The sequence below is a fragment of the Leptinotarsa decemlineata genome, unplaced genomic scaffold (genome assembly GCF_025532065.1).
Source record: "Leptinotarsa decemlineata unplaced genomic scaffold, Ldec_3_MD MMD2_tig00026314_RagTag_RagTag, whole genome shotgun sequence".
Taxonomy (NCBI): Eukaryota; Metazoa; Arthropoda; class Insecta; order Coleoptera; family Chrysomelidae; genus Leptinotarsa; species Leptinotarsa decemlineata.
Window position 1 is genome coordinate 8,576,628 of NW_027412684.1, and position 20,636 is coordinate 8,597,263.

At 36.1% G+C, this 20,636-nt stretch overlaps 1 protein-coding gene across 2 annotated transcripts in view; it reads right to left on the bottom strand.

The window, feature by feature from the left end:
* Positions 1-20,636, bottom strand: part of Liprin-beta (liprin-beta 1) — a 147,190-nt gene that overhangs the window by 66,495 nt on the left and 60,059 nt on the right. The window contains exon 1 of one of the 2 annotated variants that reach the window (XM_074181555.1): positions 18,990-19,308. The exons of the other annotated variant lie outside the window; for it this stretch is intronic. The gene's annotated coding sequence lies outside the window, so the exon portion shown is untranslated. Of the gene's footprint in view, positions 1-18,989; positions 19,309-20,636 lie in introns of those variants that run through there. 2 annotated transcript variants of the gene reach the window in all.

Consider the following 20,636-nt stretch of genomic DNA (forward strand, 5'->3'; position numbering starts at 1 on the left):
AATAGTTCCTTTCCAACAGACGTTAACCAGACCCTACTATGTAGGTAGTTGTGAGAGATTGATATTTGGAAATATTAATTTCCTTATAGTTTTCACTTTTCATTTCCGTTAGAGTATTGGTATATGGGATGTTCTTCCCCGCTTGGGGCTTTGTTCACGAGATGAAGTCGTTACTAGTTAACAATCTTTCTCTTAGGCGAAGGTTCCATATGGGCGTTCCAACGAAAACTTGACCCCCCCTGTAAGTGTAATCGGACGTGTAATTGAAAATTTCAAAGAACATGTCAATTTTTATTTCTAGAGGGATTAATTCTGATATGAAAATCATACCCGTAAACTTCACCCTCCTGCGGTCAGCAACTACCACCCCTATTTTTACAATGGCATGGGACGTCGAGTAATACATCATTTCGAAGGTCATTTGTTCCTCTATTATTTCTGTACTTTCTTCGAAATTGGTTCATTCGTTATTGAGAAATTAAATGTTGAAGGTTTTATTTAAAAAAAAATAGAAAATTCACTGTCGTTCATTTTAATGAGGAAATCAACAACAAATAATATCAGTGGAAACAAAATCAACGGATAAGTTGTTCACACAATAATAGAGTCTACTCTTGAAAGCGTTCCGTATATTATGTCCTCTGTCGCAGGTCTTCTAGATTTGAAGGCTTAGTAAAGTACTGTTTCGACTTCAGGTGTCCCCATAGAAAGAAGTTCATCGGTGTGAGATCGGGTGATCTAGCTGGCCACTCCATTGGACCCCTTCTGCCGATCCAATTAATTGGAAACGTTCGTCCAAAAACTGTCTCACCCGAACATCAAAATGTGTGGGTGCAACATCCTGCTGGAATGTTATTTCATTTTCAACTAAATTTTCATCGTTTTATAAAATTTGTGTAATCATAGGATCTACACAGTCTTGTAATAGATTCAAGTATGTGTCTGCATTGAGATTACCTTTAATGAAGAATGGTCCAACAATATGATTACCAAGAATGCCGGTCCAGACATTAAATTTTTGTAGAGTTTGTGAACGTGTTTCCATCACCAAATGAGGATTCACATCGCTCCAGTAACGACAATTATGTCTATCCACTTCACCATTCAACATGAAAGAACTTTCGTCTGAAAAACATGTATTGTATAATAGGTTTGGATTATTGGTCAGTTTCTCGCTGAACACCTCATAAAACTGAAGTCGACAGTCAGGATCCTCTTTGTTTAATTTCTGAACTAGCCTTATTTTGAAAGGATGGAATTTGTAGGCTTTCAAAATCCGAAAAACACTAGTAGCTGATACACCAGACGCTCTAGCTACTTGTCTAATAGATTGTCGATTATCCATTCGTACATGTCCTGAGACTGCAACTTCAACTCCGTCATTTCTGCAACTTCAACTCCGTCATTTCTGACAGGGCGGGATACTTCATGTTTTCTGCTGTGAACAGAACCATTAACTGTTTATAACGTATTGATGGCTCATGTTGTGGTCTGGATGATTCGTATTATAAATTCTTGTAGCAGCTTTAACATATTCATCATTTCGATAACAGGTTGCAACAATTTCTATTCTTTCTTAAGTAGAATAAACCACGTTGGAACACAGTGGACAAGGATGACTGAATAATAATTCGTGAAGAAGTGACAGTGGTTAACTATCTACTTTTTGTTCTGCGACAACTAGTTTCAACAAAAACTACCAGAGCAGAAAAAACTAACAGTGTCGTCCATTTCAAACGTTTACTACTAATTGAATAAATTCTACAAATCTAGAAGACCTGCGACGGAGAATTGAACAGGAAATGCTGATTTCTGACTCCATCAGATATCTTCAATAATGTAAGGAACGCTTTCGAAAATAGACTGTATTATTGTATGGAATTAGGTGGAGGTCATTTTGAACACTTTATCCGTTGATTGTGTTGCTATTGATATTACTTTTGTTGATTTCCTGAATAAAATGAGCGATAGCGAATTTTCTACATCAAAAGATGTATCACTCGACCCCTCATGCCATTAAAAAAATAGGGGGGTAGTTGCTAACCGCAGGGGGGTGATTTCCATATCAGAATTATTCCCCCTAGAAATAAAAATTGACGTGTTCTTTTGAATATTCGATTACATGTCCGTTTCTGACTTACAGGGGTTTAATTTTTCGTTGGAACGCCCTGTATGTAGCGGAGCCGTGTTGGTATCAGCCGGAGAAGTAGTTGTTTTCCGACAGACGTTTATCACACCCTTCTATGTAGGTAGTTGAAAGAGATTAATATTCCGAAATTTATTTCGAAACGATAGTTGGATGGTAGATTATGATTCTATTCGACACATGTTACGCATCGAAAAAGGCTTTTCACTTAGTTCTTGTTGGTAATAGTTAGAGTACGCGGGACCTTGGAACGGGATATCGATTTTGAAATGCGCTGTAGCAAAGAAAATACCTGCTTCGTACCTGACTTATACTTTTTGGTGATGCATATGTATATGATTAACAACATCGATTACTTTTTGATGAAAGGTTGGACAGAAAGTATGTTCATCGTGAAATTAGTGAATCAATGCCAGCAAAATCGAACACCATTTTTGGTCGTTTTCAAGGACGACTTCAGGAAATTTGTCCTAATTTTCTCACAGAGGAATCTGATGTGAAGAATACATTTGAATCACTCCTGCCAGAAGGGATTTTATAGTACGAAATTTTAAACATACATTTGCAAAGAAGTCGACAAAGTTATTCAGAAGATAATCAAATAGATATATCATTTAATTGCTCGCTTGGTCAGAATGGAACGAATATTACTGGAGTTTTTCCCAACACCAAATCGTTATTTTTAACACCTAGACACGTGTTTCGATCACCAAGTGATCATCTTCAAAGAGGAAGGTTAAAACTAGAAACTAATGCGAGCTAACCTATTTATGTTATATAGGTATTCCATACAGGTAAATCATCCAGGCGTTCCACCCATATAGGTATACCAACCTAAATTAATTTTACAATTTTGCCTTATCTATTATTTTTCAATATATGTTTATATAAAACAATTTTCAGCTATATAAAAATTAATTTCACAATATTGCCTATCCAAATTTATTTTTGCAATGTGTCCTTATGTAGTAATCAGTGAACCCAACAACATTATTTTATTTTAACAAGCTATATAGTATGCTCTTTGGTATAGGTCCGTCACCGTTATTCATATTATTATTGTGTTTACTTATTTCTACACTCTCATAGGCATCTAGTTGCCTGTTGTTGTTAACTTGTCTAACTAATCTTAATGAACTGAAGCCTATGGAATGATTTGTTGCAAAATATGGGACGACCGAAAAAGTTATTCATGCAGTTTGAAATAATTTCTTGGATAAGATAGAATTTGCATATGCTAAAGTATAGTATTCGATTCATTTCTATCATTATAAATATTATTCGAACTAAAAATGCAGAGTCAGAGTCATTTAGCAGAGTTAGCAAATTTCTCGCTAATTTTTCAATGTGACCTATAAATATTAATTAATATGTCTGGCCATACTACATTCTATTTACTAGGACAATAATGATTCAATTTTGAAGAGTTCTAATAATTTGATTTCAAAATTGCAATTGTCTAGCAAAAAAGGATAAATTCAAATTTATTTTTATGTTATTTTTTATCATGTTATTCAATATATATATAATAACTTGAATTTGAAAAATATAAAAAATATAAACATATTATTTTTGAGGATTCATGATGATCTACCCTGATTCATCACTTTTTTACCAGAATTTTCAAAGAATTCACCTCCAACAATTATAAAAGTAATTAAATCTTACCTGAAATGATAATTGTTTTTCAAATTATTATTTGAATGATCATTATTGTATTGAAACTTCCAAAAAATTTACATCAAAAAGTAATGTAGTAGTTACATTTCAAAGACACATCACATAGCTTTCTTGTTTCTTATTACTTCTTTCAAAACATTCTTGAAGAAACCGTTATTTAGAAAAAAAATTGTTCATTAAATTTTATCCATTTATACTGATAGGTTTAGGAATAACATCCGGCATCAAAATGACTTTCAAAAATCACTTAACAGAAACGTCATCAAGAACTCGTAAAATGCCAGATTTCAACCTTTACATAGTTAAATACTTATCTGTAATCTATTAGTGGGATCTGTTCTTCACTATAATTCTATTACATTCAAATGTCGCTTATTTCGATTGAATTGAATAGGTATTTGATGAGATATTGAAGTTTGAAGTGGACTCATAAAATCAGAAAAAACTTTTGAAACAACCAATAAATTTAGGTTCATAAAACTATGCTATACTGCTATACTTCAAAATACGGCATTTTCAAGCGCGTCTGCCATTATCATTGGTTTTATGAAAATAGTAGTATACTATTATTACACACCTAAATTCAAAATATGAATTTTCTCCAAGAGTAACAACAATATTGAAAAAAGAACTGAAAAATCACATAGAGTTATGCAGATACAGAAAGAAGTAGGTTTCTTCCTCTTTTAGTTTTGTACATGAAAGAAACAATCCTAAAGAGTTTTCATTTGCATTTGTCGTTTTTCTCTCTGATTTGATTTTTGTATTGAGAAGTCAACAACAAACTCAGACTAGACAGACAGACAAACTCTTCTAACCGCTATAGCTACTAGAGATTCATCACAAATATACTGAAGATAAACATCTCATGTTTATATTATAAAACGCATTTATAACACCATAGTGTCGATGGAAAATCTACATGCCCGCTTTCCCTTTGAACGAAACAAAAACATTCGCCTCAGATGTATATTGGTAGATACGTTACATTTGCCTGACAGAAACAGAGACATTTATGGGAAGGAATAAATAATAATATCTGTCAATGGATCAGTTTCGACTTCGAAGCGGATAGATGCTAGAAAAGCTGAATCGAGTGTTCAGTAGCCATATATTTGTCGGAAAAATTGATTATTATTTTTAATGCGTCCACTTTACAACTCAAGTTTTGTGAAATCAATTGATCGAAAACAAATCTCCAAAATTTTCATATAAATTCGGCAAGAAAAATTGTTGGACAATAATATACCGCGAATATTACCCAATAATATTGAATAACACGTGGATTGTCAATATCGTAAAAAGGGCTCACACTAATAGATAAACAAGAAGCAAATAATATTTCACCATATTCATTGTTGGAACTGGTGACGTGTTCCGAGTAACTCTTGAAAAATTATCTGTCACAATGCTCGGGGTCATAAGTTTAGTCAAGAAAGGTCAACCACTTAGGTCTTTGTCTTAATCCATAAAAGTGTTAACAATGAGTACCTACTCGAAACATCCCAAGTGTTTCTGTGGTTCTAAATATCCATATATGTTTTTCGGTAATAAATTTTCGTTTGTGAGAAGAGAGCATTTCAATGATATGCGATGATAAAATACGAAAATGATGAGTAATACTAAAAATAAAATAATTAACATAAAAACCCAAACAGATATATATTTTGATCGCCTGCGCGATAAAAGAGTTATGAAAAGTAAAAATCAATAAAGGAATACATTGTTTCTAAACTAAATAGTAGGAAAAATCTTACATCATATTACCATTCCGCCCAAAGGCAACGAAAGGAAACATGCAGGAGAGAAAGACTTCCACCACAGTCACAAACAAAATATAGATCTATTCGAATGTGTGGCATCACTAGTTGTGCTTTATTGGCACTCAGTGACCCGATCAGATCTAGAATGAGATTATTGTGAACGAAATACTACTAATGTACAAGATATCGTTTTCTTGAAGAGAACTCGGGTACTTTTTCATACGACGGAGAATTCACATAATCTCGAGGAAATTGTTTTATAAGTCATATTGCATGGCATTACTGAGGAACAGAGCCTATATATATATAGAGTCCTCCAACAGAGACTTCCGAACTTTGACAATTGATAACGGCCATATTGTTGAAGCTACATCTATCAAATTAGTTGTCATTTATGCAGTATGTTTTGCCAAATCATCATAGGCGGATATAGCATTCAACAACACCTGCAAATAATGAAACTGTTTTATCAAAATGGGTGTTCTGTTCTGGCAACTTCGATTACACGTCGCTTACAATAATTCGGCCTTTCGCAGACCACAACTTGGCGAATTTTGCGTCGTGACCTGCACCCGTACAAAATTTAACTGAACCAGAAACTGGAGGTAAACGATCATAGACGACGTGTGTTCGCTGAATGGGCTTTGGAGCAGTTAGCAACTGACCTTAATTTTCATCGAAGAATCATCTACAGCCCATTTCTGGATGAATGGGTACGTGAACAAACAAAATTGTCGAATTTGGGACGATACCAATCCACATGAGATCCAAGGAAATGCATCCTGAAAAAGTTACTGTTTGATGTGGATTATGCGCTGGCGGCGCCATGGATCCATATTTCTTTGAGAATGACATTGGTCAGGCCATCACTGTCAACGTCGAGCACTATAGGTCGATGATGGCCAACCTTTTTTGGCCTGAATTGGATGATCTGGACAGCAACGACATATGGTTTCAGCAGAACGTCGTAACAGCTCATGCCACATTGGATATTCTGCAGGAGCGATTTGAGGACATGGTCATCTCACGTGGAGGTGATGTCAACTGGCCACCGACATCGTGCGATTAGATCCCGTTGGACTTATTCTTGTATGGTTTCGTCAAGTTGCAGGTATATGCGAATAAGCCACAAAACACAGCGGTCCTTGAAGCCAACATAACCCATGCCACCGGTCAAATTCAGCCTGATTTATGCGCCAGAGTCATGGAAAATTGGACGTTTCCGATGCGTTCCACTCAGAGAAGTCGTGGCGGATATTTGAACGATGTTATATTCTACAGACAATTAATAGGTCTTGCAAACGAATAAAAAATGTCGATGATACCTCACACACACACATTTAAGAAACACATACCCACTAATTACGAGTAAAAACTCTATTCATCAGCCACAATAGAGAAGAGAATTGAGAATGTTAGCCAAAAGGGCCCTATACATCTACGAAATTCAAAGTGTTCCCGAAGAACTCAAACATTTTAAGGAAATAGGTAGTGCTAATCAATTAACATCCTACTATAGGTATAGCAAAGCCAAATTCGAGAAAATATAACGCCATATAAGCCTGCCAATGGAAAAGCTTTCTTGTCATATGTCATATGTACAGTACTCCAAAGAAGGTCTGATCTGACCTTTATAATGAATCAAAAGTTACTGAAGTGTGTACAGTTGTCTGGTTTGGAACAGAGAACAGTTCCAAGCGTTTGAGAAGCAGCCTCTGCAATTCCTGCAACATGATTGTGCCAAGAAATAGATATTGGTGTCCATTGAATTGGCGGCGGGTTGGCTGTCCTTGTTTATGACAGAATCACTTGTGGTTCTGATCTTCCCTAACTGAATGTCATCGCAACGATGGCTTGATCCTAAGGTGTGTGTATCCGTGCCGAGAGGATGGATAACACTGAGCTTATCAGCTGTCACTACGGAACCTTCGAGATAGCGGGCGCCCTCTCGTCGTAACATCGCCTTGTCACGGTAATGCGGGGCTCTGCCGTGATTGACCTCCTTTCCCTAGCTACTCGTGGGACTTTTATGGACAGAGTAAACTTGAAAATTCCTTCTGACGCTGAATCTACAGAGGACATGGATGTCGAGCTTATGACTCCAACTGACCTCCCTGTGGATTTAGACCAGGAGCGAGAGCTTCTTAACTCTCCAACTCCTGATCCAATAACTGAACCTAAAAAAAAGGTATGGTGGTGCCACCAAGAAACGACTGAGTCGTCTCCTCAAGTGCGGGGTACTTTACGAAACCGCCTTGCACCAAATTCTTGAGCGACGTATGCAGAATCTGTCTCAGGTGGAGGAGCAAACCCCCTATGAGCAGGTTAACAAACGTTTGCGAAAAACCTCTACACGGGTGAATCTAAGGCATCGTCAGGTGTAGCTGACGTGCAAAAACCCTCATATGGGAAGGTTGTCGTGGGTATCAAGGTGGGAATCTTGCACCTTGACTATCCGACTACCTCATTAACGATGAAACAGCAGAGCATATACTTTGTACCTGCCCCGCTGGGGATTGAATTAGATTTTTAGACCTGACCTGAAAGACCACTCACCATACAAACTAATCGGCTTCGTTAAGAAGCTGGGTTTATTTGGTCAAATGTGAATATGTGTGAGCCACAATAAACCCTTGCGGGTTGCGGTGGAAGGTCGAATAGACCCACTCACTTTGGACCAAACCTAACCTAACCATTGAATAGGCGAAATTCTAAAGAAACAGAAAATGAAAGTGTCCAGAAAAAACGACAACCTTATAGAGAGTCCAAGATCAGCAACATACTCCAGAGAGCATTTAACAACTCTGAGGGTTTACCAAATTCTTTGTAGCTGCTGAATGGACCACACTACAACCAGAAGGGTCAGAATCTGGTTCTGTGAACAAAAGATAAATTGTCGCTTTGGGCAAACCAACACATCAACAGTTACCTTAGGTAATATATATCGCAGTTGAAGACGACACATCAGGAATTAAAACTTGCAGGCGGCCAACAATGATGAAAACAAAGAAAACCTATGATAACCTTTCAATCATAGAACCATGAGTTATCAAAGTATCACAGAAGAAAAACTGAGTTTTAAATCAAATTAATAATTAACTTGGTAAGTAGTAATATAGTTTTAATGGGAGTGCTTTGATCGAGGTCAAGCAATATTACGAATGAATCAGGGGTAAATGAATAAGATTTATGAATCAAAGTAAATCCACCTCAAGAAAGTATCCAGCAGAAAAATTGTTATCGAGACCATGAAACGTATCTCTTCCTAACATTGCGTAGCACGCGAGACTAAACAGTAGATGCGTCATAGATTGTATTACAAGAATAACTTGATATATCTTTTTATTCCGCATTGTTTAATATAAACAAATTACCGTATATCCTTACACAAAAGGAGAAGTTGTTATATAGTCCGGGAGATTCATACAATATTCAGACCTCTCAACTAAATTTGAAAATAAGCATCATTTAACAATGGATCACATACAAAAATATTTTATTACTGACTTTTTATAATAGAGACTTTCCGATTGATAATGAAATTTCATAATTACATATTTTCAAGCACTAATCTCTGAAATTATTCTTAAATCACAGGGTGATTACTGAGTAGGGCTAGTTTTTTAGTGTTTTCAAACGGAAAACCAACTGTTTCAAATTTGTAATGATTTTGAAAAACCCTGAAACATTCTGAATATAATTCACACAATTCTATGTACTTGATACGAATGGTTTCAGGGATATTCCATCAAGAATTTGTTTCGAAAATTATTCCACGTTTCTTCTTTTACACCAAGCTCCGCACTTTTTATACATTAGTTTCTATAGTTTCATTGACATTTTCGAATGAGGCATTTATTCAGATCAAAATTTGGCAAAAGTAGATGAGTATTATAGGTTGTTTCAAAAATTTTGTTCGTTTTAATGTCATGTGTTTTTGTAGCTCCGTATCACAATAAATATTTATTCCACTGTGTCATGGTATATACTGATTGATAAAGAATTATACATTGATGATGTTCATTATTCATTAATCTTTTTTCCTCCTCTCGGGTCATTATATGATGTCGTTAAGCGATTTTCGGGGAATTTTCACCTACGAATTGAAATTGAACCATAGCGCTGCTGAAACAGACCGAAAAATCAACCTGGAATTTGTCAATGACAGTGTAAATGAAAGAAATGTTCGACGTTGGTTTGAGAAATTTTGTTCCGGAGATTTTAGCCTCGAAAATGAACCCCGAAGTGGTCAACCGACAGTAATCCAGGACGAGGATTTGAGAACCCTAATGGAGAGTGACCCATTACAAATTGTGCGTGGGATGGCGGAAGAACTAGGCGTCAGCTCCCATGCGGTTTTGAATGGTTCATAATGTATTGGAAAATTCAAAAAGCTCGAAAAGTGGGTGCCCTACTATTTCAAACATCAAGAGAAATTATCACGTATTGAAGACGGTTCTTCTTTGCTTTTGCGCAATCAAAACGATTTTTTTTGGATTGGATCATCATATGCGATGAAAAGTGGATCTTCTGCAACAACAGAAGACGTTCAGGACACCGATGAGCCACCTAGGCACTTCCCAAAGACAAAAACCCACCAAAAAGACCATGATTACTGTATGGTGGTGTGATCTATTATAACTTTCTGCAAGAAAGTTACAAGAGTTACAAGAAATCGGATAAAATCAAATTTTCGGAATATAAGGAGGAACTAACATCAAACCTTCAAGGAACTCATTAAATTCATAAAACGTGGAGAGCAGATGATAAATAGTTATCCATGGAACATGACTGGAAGAAATACCTGGTATATGAAGTGAAAAGAGAACATTTCTAAGAGGGAACTGTTGGGCGGAAATAGACTCTTTCTACACTGGATGCCAGGACACTTATCAAAGAAATTAACAGAACAATATTTTTATATGTAATCAAGTCGCAAAAGGGTATTGGTGAGCTTAAGAGCGACATCAGGTTTGAAAAGACATGAAAAACTGAAACGATTGGCGGACAGGAACAGATTCATTCTATACTGAATGCTAGGACACTCATCAAAGAAATGAACAGTATGATATTTTTATATGCAATCAAATCGCAAAAGTGTGTTGGTAAACTCAAGAGCGACATCGGATCTGGTTTGAAAAAGACATGAAAACCTGAAACAATTGGCGGACAGGAACAGATTTCTATACTGCTAGATACGGTCATCTACTCCAGATGTGGATGTAATAAAATCTACGGAACGAGATCAATCCAGAAAGAAAAACAAAGTCATGGAGGAATACACCTAGAAACACAGACGAAAAAAACTTTATGAAGAGACCGTCAGAAAAATCATCAGAACAGAGATTGGCTTTCAATAAATACAGCTTGGAACTGTTCCAAACCAGAAAACTGTAAAAACCTCAGCAACTTTTGGTGCTTTATAAAGCACCAAGTATTGTTCACATATATGGAGCCCCGCCCCTAATCATACCCTGAAGCAGGAAGGAGCCATTCGCCTGATTGAAGACACGAACATCACTGCAAACTTGATAGTCTCCAAGAAAGGTTGGAGATTTGTCACTCTTTTAGATACTTTAACGGGAGGTGTTCAAGTGACTTGGCACATTTCATTCCACCAAGAACGGTACATGTCAGAAATACGCGACGAACTGTGGCTGCTATTCGAGGTTTAACTCAGTACACCTCAAACTACACTGTTAAAGAACTCTTTCATTCGGAGAACTGCGTTCATGTGGAATAAACTTCCTGAAAACGTTTTTCCAGCGATTCAAATCCAACGTGAATCGCTACTTTCGCACAGGCTATAACTGAGGTAGCTGTAGGCAGGAAAACAAAGGGATATCGTCATCATTTATGGGAATGAGAGGCTCGCGATCACAAAGAGGAGGAAAGCAATTTATGACTTGAAGAGAATGACAAATGGCAAGCATACAATAGATGACTTGTACAAACTAGCAGTGAGGAACAAGATTGTTGGAATCAACTTCATGAAAAGATGTTAGGAACACAACAATAAGCCCATTTTACAGATAATTGGAAGCAATCGACTATTCCTGGGTAGGATGAAAAATACCTAGACTCTTAATAAAAAAGTCGCAGATGAACACAACGGAAAATTGAGCTGGCCCACTGACTATATGTTTCAACAATGGACGACAACAATGTGTCCAATATGTTTGTTCGATTGGATAATGATCCCATTTAACATCACTTGACACGATCAACGAATGATGGACGATCGAAGCTAACCAATAATTGTAAGTTAAATTTGATGTAATGGGCGCCCACTTATCAACTGTCTGTTGAATTCAATGCCAAACAGCTCCATAGTAATTTATTTACATATTCACTGACCCACTAGATAACAAATATTCGAAACGGAAATACGGTCTACTATACAGGAAATTGATTAAGGTAAATTTTGTTTTGCTTCCTCTATTATATTTAAATGATGGAACCAAATACTATCGGGTACCAGAAGAAGAAAGTTACACGGTTACGTTCTTCTATATTCTGTTTTTTTATATTCAAGAGAATGAAATATGCAGTACAAAAAAATAAAAAAAATTACATGTCAGTGGAATGACACATAGTAGTTCATAGAACAATTGATAATTCACTCTTCCAAAACATTGAAAAATCGAAGAAAATTCTGTTATAACTCTACATAAGAACTGACATGATTTAGATAAGAAAACAAAAAAGTTAATAAAAATGTCATCATCTCATTTTCCAGAACTAGTATTCATTTTTTTTCACGATATTTAATATTCTCGGAAACACATTTGTTCCGTGTTCCTTTCCCATTTTTTTCATTCGATAGTGTAGAAGTAACAATCCAAATAGGATGTTTTTAAAATATGCTGATGAGTGTTCACCAAATACCTTTTGAATTCCAATCTTTGAATGAAAAATATGGCTATACTGTATAATTTTTCCAGACGATTTGCACAAACAGTTGGATTTCTCTACTTCGAAGTTAATCATATACTGAGATTGCTTCTTCACCCGTGTAACCCTTCTCGGGTGAAAATGTTTTAATGAAAATGGACATGGATAATATATTGACTAATTGTGAGAAACTTTTGCTCCGAAGTTTTTTTCTGGAAGCCAATACTTTCCGACTTGGATTCATCCAATAGTTTTTCGCGAATTTGGTACTCAAAAAGCAGGTATTTGCGAAATATAGAGGATTTTGAATTTACGGTGTCTTTAGATCCAAAACAAACAGAGTACTAAATAGTAAATAGTTATTCGTCAATGAAAAACACAACGCATTTTCCTGGGGAAACTCATAAAATCTTTTTTGAAGTGCTTGAAAAAGTTTTCATTTATTGTTTTTATAGCATCAAAACTGAGAGAGTTATGACAAAATAATGTTGGCCCCAATTTTTTTTGTGACCACCCCAATTGAAAATATCTATTACTCTATTTGTACTAGATCTCCAGACACCATGAATCCATCTTTATTTTATAAGTAGAACCCAAATCCAAATTTTTATGAACATCGGTAGTAAAATTATACGGGAAAAAATCATTGACCGGACTAATATTCCTTTTTCCTCAGGCTGAAATAAAAGTAACTCACTTTGAAATAATTTTTCATTTCTGTCGTTGTTGAAAGTACATCTGTGAAACAGCAATAATACGAATAATTCTCTTTGTTGATAAACTTCAATATCATTAATCATCGCCTCGAGCGCTGATTCATTGAACATTTTGTTATCTCACACGTGAAGGTAGACCAAACTAACTAGATATATTTGGTTTGCCTCAAAAGTGAATCAACTCATGACTTGATAAATTCATGAAATTGTTAGGAATTTCAATGTATATATATATATATATATATATATATATATATATATATATATATATATATATATATATATATATATATACAGTGTGACCCATTTTTAATGGAAACACCTCCCTAAAATTTGAAGTTGTAAATCGATTTTAATATTTTTTTTTAATGTCAAGTACTAAAAGGTCTACCTTGGGACAAAATTTGAAATGTTTATTAAAGTTTCAGTTCAAGTTTGAGTTTGAGGAGTGCCAGAAGATGACAGTACTACCAACTGTCGAAAGCGCTCGCAGATAATTAATAGAAGATATAAAGCTTCGAATCCTTTTTGTTGAATTCAATATTGAAATACTCAAAATAAAGGAAAATTAGTTGCATCAATCAAAAAAAAAGGAAAGGACAGGGGCAAAGTACGATACTAAACAGATGTACCCCATCCTCTTGCAATTCAACATTTACAAAAGTGGCCAGGATAATAAATGGCTGTCAAATAAAAGAAATTTCGTAGTTTTATTTGTAGCTAAAGAACTATCATCGAAAAGATTAGATTGATAGAATCATTTACGGGTGAATGAACCTTTCTCTTCCAATTTTATAAATAAACAACGCGTGCATTTTGAATAGACTGAACCTACTATAAACGATTTATATGCGTCCGATTATGACACCCAGGAATTAGCTTGGCGCCGCTGCAGTTATTTTTTACACTTAGTATGCGAATGCCTGATGCCTGTTGCAGAACGCAACGATTGATGTCGGGCCACTGAATGGCTTTAGCTCTTCATCTGGTTACGTATTTGGAGATTTATCGCCGCATTTGAATAGATAGACTTTCCTATTTGATGTTCACAAATAAACTGAAACGCAAATAACTGAGAAAAAGTTCTCATATCGATACTCCAAAGATTGATATATATATATATATATACCATTACGAGGTATATTTACAGTTTCAGCTGTTTAGCATGTTTAGTTTGTTGTATCTATAACTGGTGATGAATCAGGTGTATATGGTTATGACATCGAAACCAGAGTCCAATCGTCCCAGTTGAAGAGCACAGGATAGCCAAGACCAAAAAAGCACGCCAAGTTCGATGAAATCTCAAGATTTTGTTCACGGTTTTTCTTCGATTACCATAGCGTAATAAATCAGGAGTTCCTCTCACATGTCGTACGGTCAATAAAGAGTATTATCTTGAAGTTATGCACTACTTGCATGAAGCAATACCAAGAAAATGTTCGGTATTGTGGAAAAAAAATTCACTGCTTCTGCATCACGAAAATGCACCTGCTCACTCGACTGGTTGGTAATTCTTTGGCCAAAAACAACATCGTAATCATGCTTCAGCCACCGTATTAAACAGATTTGGCTCCCTGCGACTTTTTACAGTTCCTAAGATTTAAGGGACCCATGAAAGGACGGCGTTTTACGGTAATTGAAGAGATAAAAACAGAATCGCTGAGAGACCTCAAGGACATACAATAAAGGGGATATCAGAACTGCTCCGAGAATTGGAAGAAAAAACGCTGGCACAAGTTTGTTATATCTGAGGAGGACTATTTTGAAGGAGACAAAATAGAAACTGATGAATAAATGAATATTTTTCGAGAAAAATTCATCTTATTTTGTAACAGACGTAGTATATCGGGTACTCATTTTTTTTCATCGCTGTCACTGTGACATTTTGGGGAGCATCCAATGCAACCCTTCTCCGTTCTGTGATGATACTGCAGAAAAAAGGTATGAGATGTTTGTGCAAAGCCAATTCTGGAGAGTCCTGCAGAAATCTTTCCACTGACAATAAAATTTTAACAGTCATTGGACTGTTCTTTCTGGAGAGAGTTTGCCTGATTTACAAACATAAATCAAATTTTGTTTTCACGCTCCACACTCGCAGGAGTAAATAGTTTCAGACTCCAAATTCCCCCCCTCGAATTCATTCAAAGATTCTATATACTATTATGGGGGTGAATTATTCAATTATTTACCGTTGAAAATGAGGTCTGCGAACCTAAGCACTGTTCAATTTAAAAATGGAGTGAAGAATATGCTCGCCGATATACCCTGTTATTGTTTGAGTGAGTATTTTAATTAAACTTTTCAATACCATGTTAATTCAATATTTATTCTTCATATAATTTTTTATTGCATTAATACTTTCACGAATCATAACCATCCTTATCTTTTGTATTGCATCTTTGTGGACAAATTTTCATCTATACATCTATAGATTCTTAGACTTCGTCAATAAGATGTATATCTTCAAACAATAAAGTATGCTTTGATTGATTGATTTATTGATATATTGTGTAGCTTTTCTATGACAGAAAAAATTCAATAATGAATGTTTGAAGTATAAACTGAATGGGAAAAAGTAAATTTTGTATAGTTCAATGTTCTTTCTCATAACAGAACTTAGCTGTTTCTAAAGTACTTTTTCTTTTGTTTAATTCAATGTTTATATGGAAGTTGTTATTTCGAGGAGCCTTTTTCTTGCAGTTTGTATCTGAAAGTAACTTATATGTATGATTTACATATTTTTGTTGAAAAATCTATCGAAATATGTTAAAATCTGTTTTTCCGTCAACCAACTATCGCCACCCTACGAAGGACAACCCTCAAAAGTAGAAACTTGTGCGAGCTAATTGTTCCGTATCGTTCGAAGTTTGTAAATACAGGAACAAAGTATATAGTTCGGCAACCGCGCATTTTTGTAAAGGAAAAAGAACCGTATTGGTAAGAAGAAAATAGTATGTTCCTCGAGTTTATAAAAGACGGAGATCATTATATATTATTATTATTATTGTTTCATCGGTTCGTGATACATTTGAATTTAGTTATTTGTTTGTTGGGGAGCAATTTTCGGAAAATCTTTCGATTAGAGTTCATATTTCCTTCATTTTCCTACTTTACCTTCCTATTTTCCCTAATTGTCAACTTATTGGGTGGAAGAAAGGAACTAGCGACATTTTGTTAGGTAAGTTGTGAATTTTTTAACCAAATTAGGTAATATTTGCAACATATTTTTTGGTCCTTCGAGCCGGATTTGAACCAGCGACCTAACGAGGTCTTATATTTCAACATGCGATTCCTAGCACGGGTTGGACTACTATCGAAACATGATTTGAATGTCCATTTTGAAGCGAACTATTTATGAAAATATTAGACATGAGTTTGAACAAAGTTTCAAAGTGAGAGAGAATTTTTGTCATCTAATCAATTATAGTACAGGTTTATCGTTTAAAAGTAGTAGGAACACTCCTTTGATCCTAATTCAAAAGTAGTACAAAAGCAATGCTCCCGTTCAAAAAGAATAACGCGCCTATTTTAACTATTTCAGTATATTTACAAAACCTCGATTGGCCTTTCTTTCTGAGGCCTGACAAAATCCTGCATCATCCATAATAACGCATTATCTACAAAATTAAGTACAAAATTAAACCATCAAAATAATTCTGCAATAAATACTATTTTGATTAATTTTTCGACATGTTGTTTTGAATGTTGATTCATTTCTTAAAGCCATTTTTCACTCAATATAATATAGGGTCAAAAAACAATTTAAGATCTCAACGATAAAGGCAAAAACACATGCCAACTATGACATTAACTTCAAACAGCTTCACAGCTTCGTGAAAATAAAAAAAAATTTATAAGAAAAATTTTGATTATTAAACTGAAAATTTACAAAAAATACTGAAAAGGTGACATTTTCGGAACTTTAGAAAGCTGTAACTCTGGAAATGAGAAGAGAGCCGATTTTTTTGGATTCGTAATCTACACGTCGAAATATGTATGTACACCTACATTTTTTTCCAAAATGGAATGATTTAGACTTTACAAAATTTCACGAACTGTTTTATTTACAAAACAAAATCTGTTACCAACAAAATACGATTTCAATCCTCATTAATACTCAATTTCCTAACAGTATGCAAATGTGCATTTCAATCAAAAATAATTACTAGACCAGACTTGCTAAGGTTCCGAAAACAGTGGCGTATCATTTTTTTCAATGAATGAAATGATGAATAAAACAGCAAACCATGCCATTAGTTCGGACTTGTCTAATATGATATAAAATGATGTGAAATCCCTAAAATAACCCAATGAATAGCTGATAAAAACAATTAAATTGAGCAGAAAAACCTGAAATGAAATTGCAATGAAATAAAATACAAGCATCAATTGAAAATTGAACAATAAAAAAGAAATAAAAACTGGAAGATTTCCAGTCAAGTTACTTCACGACATTTCAATTTTCAGTTTTAGACGATCGTGGAAACTAACAATCGAAACGTCGTGAAATAAATTGGTTTGAAATCTTTCAATTTTTATTTCTTTTTCATTGTTCAATTTTCAATTGCTGCTTGTATTTTATTTTATTGCAATTTCATTTCAGGGTGCTTTTGATTAATACAATTGTTATTATCAGCTATAAATTTTATCTATTCTTTCAGGGATTTCAAATCAATTCATATCATATAATCTCTGCTGATATCTCAATAGCCACAAAAGAAATAAGCAGGAGAGGAATTTCTGGTAAAAACAACAATCTGCACCGACAACAGACAAGCCCTATTAGCTTTAAACAGACAACGTGTAACCTCAGGGCTAGTATTAGAGTGTGATCAAGATTTAGCCAAAAGCTCGGTAGATAATAACATTATTTTGAGATGGGTTAAAGGGCACGACAGGAGTAAAGGTAATCGCATTGCCGACTCTTTAGCCAAGGAAGCGGCTGAACTAAGAATTTTAGGACCCAGTGGCACCTACGGCCTGATGACTTCGACAATTGCGGAACTTGCCAAATGCTCAATCCCTAAAGAGATGGAATGGAATCAAAGGGCGACCCTGGGAAGCAGGCGCCGAAGAAATATCTGGCGATGACCAGGAAAAATCTACGCTTAACAGTAGGATTTCTGTTCGGCGAGTCTTGGCCTTCACCTGCCGATATGAAGGAGATGTATCCCAGTGACCTGTCCACCTTCCTGGAAGGAACAGGATGGACGATGACCTAGGAGGACAACTCCTCGGTAGGATGTACAATGGGTCACATGTGGCCTAAATGCTGTGGGCTTACACTCATCCTCCCTACTCTACAGATACAGATTATATAAGACAATGGAAGCCCTAACTCATGAAATTCACCATGAAACATAGTCAACCACCTTCAAACAGCAAACAATGGTTTTTAATGCATAAAAAATAGCAAGTTTCACAAAAAAATCTATAATCATACTGAAGTTACTATAGAAAAATACCTAAAATTTTATTACCATGAAGACCAAGAATCAAGACCTTCGAGTCATATCCATTTTGGGAATCAAACATGAATATATTCTGTCTATTTCTCAAATATTAGCAGGTTATTAAGAAAAATCATGTATATTCTCACAAGCTGCTAAATATTGACCTGAAGAATAATAGTACACTAGGAGCTATCTCTGTAACACCCTGATCAAATAAAGAAATTCGATTGAAATATTCACGAATCAACTTCAGCACAAACTTGTATCTCTCACAGAACCGGCAGAAGGCCGTTTCGCAGATAGCATACCTCCAGAGAGGTCTCGGAATTGAAATTACCTCTTGAAACTACCAAACTCGCCGAAATCCTCATCGGCACATCCACTCGAAACTTATCCGCACTTCTGATTTTCACAATTCTAATCGCCGACTATCGACTCGCTTATCGCATGCACATCCAGCTCCAGGATCCACCGTTATTATTAATAGAAGCGCTAGAGAGTTTCGAACCCGGCACACACTCACAATAATAATAACCCAGACGAATGCAGCGAGATAAGGCGTATTGCACTCCCACTGCATCGACGGAGATACGAATCACGGCGACTCCTCGGTGCAATAATGCCTTACCGACTAACTGACTTAGTGCATATGGAGATTGTGTCCGCTGTTCTGAATGACACTTCGGTCGGTGAAGCAGAGTCGCAGTTGGTTTTTGCCTAAAGCGAAGGCAGCGCGACACAACTCTAAATAGCTGTGCACTAATCAGTGGTTCAATACTCTTGGAAAACTAGGTATTTCACTGAAAATGCAAAAGTCAGTTTGCATTTTCAATCTCAAAAAACCATGACCTGTGCTTGCAAGTGATTGAGAATGTTTCTTGTCCAGTAAATTTTCAAAAATACTAAAAATAATCCGAACAATAATTTGTAAAACACCCTGAAATAAGCCGCAGTGCAGCGGGGGACATTACAAAAGATCTGCCGGGTAAGGTGTCATCTGGGGAAGAAGAGTCCTCTTCGGTATCTGTATATGTAGAGTAGGGAGGGTGAGTGTAAGCCCACAGCACTTAGGCCACATGTGAGCCATTGTACATCCTCCCGAGGAGTTGTCCTCCTAGGTCATCGTCCATCCTGTCCTTTCCAGGAAGATGGGCTGGTCACTGGGAGACATCTCCTTTATATCGGCCAAGTGTAGGCCAAGACTCGCCGAACACACACTCTCTTATTGACGATAGCTCCGGGCACTCGCATAGGACATGCTTGACAGTCTCATCTTCCTGTTCACACATTCTGTATAGAGGTGGCTCTACCAACCCCATATTATGGAGGTGTTTCCTTAGTTGACAGTGGCCAGTCAGAAATTCTGCTGTTAAGCGTAGATTTTTCCTGGTCACCGCCAGATATTTCTTCGGCGCCAGCTTCCCAGGGTCGCCCAAGGTGATCCTGGCACGATTGCATCCTTTGATTCCATCCCAACTCTTTAAGGATTGAGTATGGGTGTAACATTTGGCCAGTTCCGCAACTGTCGAAGTCATCAGGCCGTAGGTGCCACTGGGTCCTAACATTCTTAGTCCAGCCGCTTCCTTGGCTAAAGAGTCGACAATGCGATTATCTTCACTCCTATCGTGCCATTTAACCCACCTCAGGATAATGTTATTATCTACCGAGGCTTTGGCTGAATCTTGTGCTCTAGTTATACGTTACGTTATCTGTTATACGTTATCTGTTCAAGGCTTGTCTGCTGTCAGTGCAGATTGTTATGTTTTTGTCAGAAATTCCTTTCCTGGTTATTTCTTTTGCGACGATTGAGATACCAGCCAGTTCTGTTTGGACCACGCTGGTATTTTTTCCCATTCCACACTTAATTCTTAAGCTTAGTGATCTGGAATACACTCCACATCCTGAGCCTTCTTTGGTTTTTGAGCTGTCACTAAATATGCGTATGGCATTTCTAGCGTCTGACTCTGTATTCTGTTTTATTTGT